Source organism: Camelus bactrianus, chromosome 9 (assembly GCF_048773025.1).
Source record: "Camelus bactrianus isolate YW-2024 breed Bactrian camel chromosome 9, ASM4877302v1, whole genome shotgun sequence".
Lineage (NCBI taxonomy): Eukaryota > Metazoa > Chordata > Mammalia > Artiodactyla > Camelidae > Camelus > Camelus bactrianus.
The window spans coordinates 19,773,823-19,778,830 of record NC_133547.1 but is presented as its reverse complement, the minus strand read 5'-3'; the positions used below and the strand labels follow the sequence as shown (position 1 = coordinate 19,778,830).

General features: G+C 40.3%; 1 non-coding gene across 1 annotated transcript; it reads left to right on the top strand.

Moving 5' to 3' along the window:
* The first annotated feature begins 2,137 nt into the window (after positions 1–2,137).
* TRNAP-AGG (transfer RNA proline (anticodon AGG)) lies at positions 2,138–2,210 on the top strand. The gene has a single exon. It is a non-coding gene; the product is annotated as a tRNA-Pro (tRNA).
* The last annotated feature ends 2,798 nt before the right edge of the window (positions 2,211–5,008 follow it).

Here is a 5,008-nt window from a genome sequence, read left to right as displayed (position 1 = left end):
CCATAGCAATTAGACAAGAAAAAGAAATAAAAGAGAAGAGGTAATATTGTCATTATATGTGGATGACATGATACTATATATAGAAAATCCTAAAGGCTCCACACAAAAACTACTAAAGCTGATAAAAGAACTTGGCAAGGTAGCAGGATACAAGATTAACATACAGAAATCAGTGGCATTTCTTTACACTAACAATGAAATATCAGAAAAGGAAAGTAAAGAAATAATCCCTTTTAAAATTGCATCTGAAAAATAAAATACTTAGGAATAAATCTGACCAAGGAAGTGAAAGACTTATATACAGAGAACTACAAAACATTGACTAAGGAAATTAAAGATGACTTAAAGAACCCATGTTCTTGGGTTGGAAGAATTAATACTGTTAAAATGGCCATACTACCCAAAGCAATATACAGATTTAATGTAATCCCTATCAAATTACCCAGGACATTTTTCACAGAATTAGAACAAATAATCCTAAAATTTATATGGAATCACGAAAGACCCAGAATTGCCAAAGCCTTACTGAAGAACAATAATGAAGCAGGAGGACTAACTCTCCCAGACTTGAGACAATACTACAGAGCTACAGTAATCAAAACAGCATGATATTGGCACAAAAACAGACATATGGATCAATGAAACAGAATAGAGAGCCCAGAAATAAAGCCAAAAACTTTTGGTCAATTAATCTTTGACAAAGGAGGCAAGAACATACAATGGAACAAAGAGAGTCTCTTCAGCAAATGGTGTTGGGAAAACTGGACAGCTGCTTGTAAATCAGTTAAGTTAGAATACTCCCTCACACCATACACAAAAATAAAGTCAAAATGGCTTAAAGACTTAAACACAAGACAAGGCACTATAAACCTCTTAGAAGGAAACACAGGCAAAACATTATCCTAAATAAATCTCAGCAATGTTCTCCTAGGGCAAGCTACCCAAGCAATAGAAATAAAAGCAAAAATAAACAAATGGGACCTAATTAAACTTGCAAGCTTTTGCACAGCAAAGGAAACCATAAGTAAAACAAAAAGACAACCTATGGAATGGGAGAAAATATTTTCAAAATATGAGACTGACAAGGGCTTAATCTCCAGAATATATAAACAGCTCATACACTTAATGAGAAAAAAAGCAAGCAACCCAATCCAAAAATGGGCAGAAGACCTAAACAAGCAATTCTCCAATGAAGACATATAAATGGTCAATAGGCACATGAAAAAATGATTAATAGCACTAATTATCAGAGAAATGCAAATCAAAACTACAATGAGGTTTCTCCTCACACCAGTTAGAATGGCTATCATTCGAAACTCCATAAATAATAAACACTGGAGAGGCTGTGGAGAAAAGGGAACCCTTCTACACTGCTGGAGGGAATGCAGTTTGATGCAGTACTTGTGGAAAACAGTATGGAGATTCCTCAAAAGACTAGGAATAGACTTACCATGTAACCCAGCAATCCTACTCTTGGAATATATCCAGAAGGAACCTTAATTCAAAAAGACATATGCATCCCAATGTTCATAGCAGCATAATTTATAATAGCCAAGACATAGAAACAGCTTAAATGTCCAAAGACAGATGACTGGATAAAGAAGTTGTGGTATATTTATACAATGGAATACTACTCAGCCATAAAAAAAGAATAAAATAATGCCATTTGTAGCAATATGGATAGACCTGGAGAATGTCATTCTAAGTGAAGTAAGCGTGAAAGAGAAAGAAAAATACCATATGATATCACTTATATGTGGCATCTAAAAAAAAAAAAAGACAAACGAACTTCTTTACAAAACAGAAACAGACTCACAGACATAGAAAACAACTTATGGTTATGAGGTGGGGAAGTGGGTAGGAAGGGATAAATTGGGAGTTTGAGATTTGCAGATACTAACTAATACATATAAAATAGATAACAAGTTCATTCCATATAGCACAGGGAACTATATTCAGTATCTTGTAGTAATTTATGGTTGAGAAGAATATGAAAATGAATGTATGTTTGTTCCTATATGACTGGAGTATTGTGCTGTTACATCAGAAATTGACACGATTATAAACTGATTATACTTCAATAAAAATATTTTTTTAAAAACTTACGTACAAAAGCAAGCAAACAAAAAACAAGGGAGGAGGGTATAGCTTAGTGGTAGAGCACATGCTTAGGATGCATGAGGTCCTGGGCTCAAGCCCCAGTACCTCCATTAAAAAAAATTAAATTAAAACCTAATTACCTCTGCCCCCCCCAAAAAAAAAGACTGATTAAAAAATAAATAAAATACATTTTTAAGAAACCAAAAACCAAAAAAACAACTTCCATACTTAGAGACAGGAACTATTAAAAAATGTCAACATGAAAAAGGATCGTCTGGACAATTGGCCTGGAAGTGACATGACTGTTAGGTCAGCAGAGGGAAGACTGCCTAGATGCCCTATGTCTGGAGTCAATCTGCATAGACTGACTGGCCTCAAACTTCCTAACTCATGACCTGGTACATGTTGCATAAAATGTGGTGCTTTTCTCTTATGTAAAAAAAAAACAAAAAAAGACTGGCTGGGACTCCACTCAGGATTGGGTTGTGAATTCCTGTTTGGAACCTGCCCTGCTTCAAACACATGCCATTATAATAGGTAAAATATAATTCAAAAAACTGTAAAATATATAGCAGTCTTCAAAAACAAGATAAACATTGCAATGACAAGAGATGGGTTAGAAACACAAAGTGGCAGAATTCCAGTGGTAGAAGCTGGGGAGTCTACATCGTGAGAGGTGATGGGGACTGAGAGTATCCCACGTGAAGCGGGGCGTGCTCCTGCAGGCTGGAGTCTGCCCCTAATTTAGGAAGGACGGCTGGGAAAGCATGTGCCCAGCTGCTGTCAGGTGAAAGGGGATGCACTAGGTGATTGATAGGTCTAGAATCTGAGATACATAAAGGATGTGGCAATTACAAGGTCTGTACAATTAGTCGGATGCTGCTAAAGTTACTGCTGCACTGACGGGAGAAGACAGACTCAGTTCAGCTGGCTAGGTATGATGTGGAGACCAGAAGGCCTCTGTGGCAACGTTTAAACAGATCACGCCTCTTCGTCAGAGAGCAGATAGCGCTTAAGATAAGACCTAGGATCTGATTGTAAGAGCAGGGAAACTCCAGAGAGTACTGAGGTTTCCTATGCCAAAATCAAGGCTTTGATAGAAAAGAATCGGGACCCCGAGACTCAGGATAGAGGCATCTGAGTGGATACTTCAGAACAACAAACTCCCAGACTCCCCTGAACCCTCTGCCTACAAAAGTGGTCCACTGCCTTTCTAAAAGATGGTAGACCCTCTTGCTTGAAATCTATTCAGAGACTGCCATGGCCACAACTCACTTGCAGGACATCTTCCTTCTTCAAGATCTGCTCCTGCTTCCCCTACTGGCCACTAGAACAATAACCAGGGTCAAATCTCAGCTGGGCCTAACTGGAGAAATGGTGGCTCTGCTCAAAGGAAAGAGTTATTCACCAGTGGGGCTGAAGGGCTGACCACTGGGAATTCACAAGAACTGGGAAGTCTTGCCTGAGAGGGGATCTCAAGGGAACTGAACCAAGGGTAGGTGGGGAAGGGACACAGCACAGAAGGCTGGTTAAGGTTTTGACACTTTGTCAGGTTCTGAGAGGCAGTCTTAATAACTTCTGGAATGGCCCCTAGAATCTTGAAAAAATTTCTCATCTTAAAAGCAATATGGAAATAATGAGAGCAGCCTGGTTAGGTTGTTAGAGAAGGGATTCAGATCTTCTGATTTCAGAGAAGTGGGTATGTTAGGTTGGATCTGTTATACAAGATCTAAGTTCCTTTACTAAGTTGGGGGTGGGGTGGGTAGGGAGTCACAGGCAGCATTAGGAAGCTCAGTGGTGGCGATCTTCTGTAAGCTGTGCTGGTAACAGATCTGGTAATGGAGCAGGCTCACTAGAGTCACTAAGGACAGAAGGATTCTGGAATAGCAGAGGCCACATAGCAGCGTTCAATCATCAGAGACAAGGGAGAAAGCAAGGTCAGAATGGTAACCAGGGAAATCTGACCTACAAGGACACGTGGTGATTCCCAATAGACCACGGTGTATCTAAGAATAACATTTATAGGTGGCTGACAAACACAGTGACCAAGAATGGATGAAAATGAGCGGAAAATGGAGGTAAATTGCAGCCACATGTTGTATTCAGTCCTCAGATTCAGAGCCCATCAGTTGAGGAAAGACCTTGCAATGCCACAGTAGGTATGAACAGTAGCAATTATCCTAGTTCTGAGTACCAGTGCACTGGGGAAAGGGGAAAGGGTATCTTTAGTGTGCTGCTGGACAAAGCATCTGAGCTGACTTCAGTACTAGGGAAAAAAGCACATTCTTCCTCCACCCCTCATTAGTGTGAGGTACACGGCTGCAAGGAATGAATGGAGTCTTTCTCATAGTGGCTCCCATAGGTCCACAGACCCACTGAGTGGTCATCTCCCCAGTTCCTGAAAGCATAACCAGTATGGACATGTTGCAGAAACCTGAATCCCGTCGAGAGACCAAGTGATACTCGGAAGGTTGGAGAACTCAGGTTTACTACACTGGCAGGCCCAGAGGAGTTAACACTCCAAGCTCTGGGCCCTGTCTGTAGGTTTACATGGGCTTTTATAGGGTTTTAGGTTTTGATTAAGTTCGTGCCATATGCAAATGAGGGGTTAGAAATGAGCCAATCATGAGTGAGCTTTTGGAAACCAATGGAATTTTAGGTGTAAATGCAAATAAGGTGTTAGAAATGGACCAATCAGGAATGAGCTTTTGGGAACCAATAGAATTTTAGGGGTAAGTTTCATTTTCCTAGAAGCAAGCCGTTTTACAGAAGCACAAAAGTGGGAAGGCAATGGCCCTGCCTGGGAGGTCTTGCTGGTCCCTTTGTGGCTTTTGCCCCTTCAGACATACTTAGCAGCTAGCATGCTAGGAAAGGCCAAATGCCAGGCCCTGAAATTGCCCCTGACCCT